A 1,611-nucleotide genomic window follows, 5' to 3' on the forward strand; every position below is an offset into this window, starting at 1 on the left:
CGTGTGAAAGACAAGCATGGATGAAGGTCTTAAAGATATCTTTTGAAACTTGTCTTTTGGGAAGACATGGTAAATTGAGTTAGCTTTACAATGGAGGTGGTTTCAAGTCGTTTGGAGCTGTATTGAGGGATTTATGATCAAAATACTACACACATATCAGTATGACATTCCTAGCGGCCACCCTAGCAACATCAACAATAGCCTTCGAATTTTAAGCCTTTAGACTCATTTTTATTCACTTAAAACCTATAAAACTCATTACTATTCATTATTCTTCTTATTTTTGGTATTCTAAAGGTGTGTGCAACATGGAGAAAGTGGAGAAAACTTTAATGAGTGAGTTTTATCTCTTTAAAGCTTGCAACATGGGGGATGGGTTGTCTATCATGAGTTTGGTGGCTCTTTTGGCCTAACTTTCTCTACCTTTTCTGAAGAGGCAAGACTACTTTGGCCATATGAAGGGGCAAAAGGTGTTCTATAATGGAAGAAAGTGGAGAATAACTTTTATGAGTGTGTTTTATGCTTTATGCTTTCACATGATGGATGTGTTGTCATCCTCCTTTACTTAGGCTATAAAAGAGACTGCAAGGGGAAGGAGGAAGACACAATACACAGAGTACAATACAACAAAGAGTAGAGAGTGAAAGTTTTATAGTTTCATATTTTGTATTTTGAGAGTTTGAGAGAAAACATTTGTTCTTGGAGTGTTCTTGAAGTTTATGTTATAAAGTCTTGTTTTCCTTTAGCCATTCTCTTCATCTAATTTCTGTTTCTTGTTTTCATATATCATATCATCTTGGTTATGCTTCTATCCATCATGGGATTAAGTGTAAACAAGATGATTAGTGAGTAATCACCCTTAGGATCAATGGGTTAGGTAGATTAATGGGTGATTAGGGAAGAGTTAAGGTGTTCTAATGGTTAAATGCTTAGATTTCTATGCTTACTAAGTATTCTTAATGCTAGATTAATTTTGGCCATTTTAATCTAGATTCTAAGTGTTTGTAGGGCATCGAAAGTGTTTGCATAATGCTTGAATGGACCTAGTAAAGCTCTAGCTTGAATAACCAAGGAATTGTTGTTAGGATTGCTAGATGGTTAGTAGACTAGAACTTAATGTATGTTTGAGTGAACAAAACGAACGGAAGTTGATGTTTAGTTCATAATTGCATAAGGGTTTCTACCACGGGAGTGGATTAATCTAAATTGAATGAAATCTAGACCTATAGAAAGTTAAGATTATTTGAAGTTAGACGCCTTGATTTAGAACTATCACCTTGAAATCAATTGCCTAAATACCCATTGGTTATTCTTTGTTATATTTGAATTAAAACTCAAGTTATTTCGCACTATTACTTGTTACAAACAAACATCATTTGATTGCACTTAGATTGAGATAAATGGCTTGCATTCTTAGTGCTTAGAATCACTAGAGATGGGATTGACATCTTAAGTACTACAACACTTAAGGATTAAACTTATCCTTTATCAATACATCATATCACCTTGATCACATATAGAATCCGAAAGCTAAGATCATATGCATCATATATCTATCTAGCCGTGTGCCCTCTTTGCTTGCATCATGACTGATGACCGTGTGGCCTTGAT

The 1,611-nt window shown here is 34.7% G+C and overlaps 1 long non-coding RNA gene across 1 annotated transcript; it reads left to right on the forward strand.

Moving 5' to 3' along the window:
• Window positions 1-1,266, forward strand: LOC125585208. Its single transcript, XR_007322141.1, has 2 exons — window positions 1-159; window positions 298-1,266. It is a non-coding gene; the product is annotated as an uncharacterized LOC125585208 (long non-coding RNA).
• The last annotated feature ends 345 nt before the right edge of the window (window positions 1,267-1,611 follow it).

The sequence above is a fragment of the Brassica napus genome, chromosome C4 (genome assembly GCF_020379485.1).
Source record: "Brassica napus cultivar Da-Ae chromosome C4, Da-Ae, whole genome shotgun sequence".
NCBI lineage: Eukaryota > Viridiplantae > Streptophyta > Magnoliopsida > Brassicales > Brassicaceae > Brassica > Brassica napus.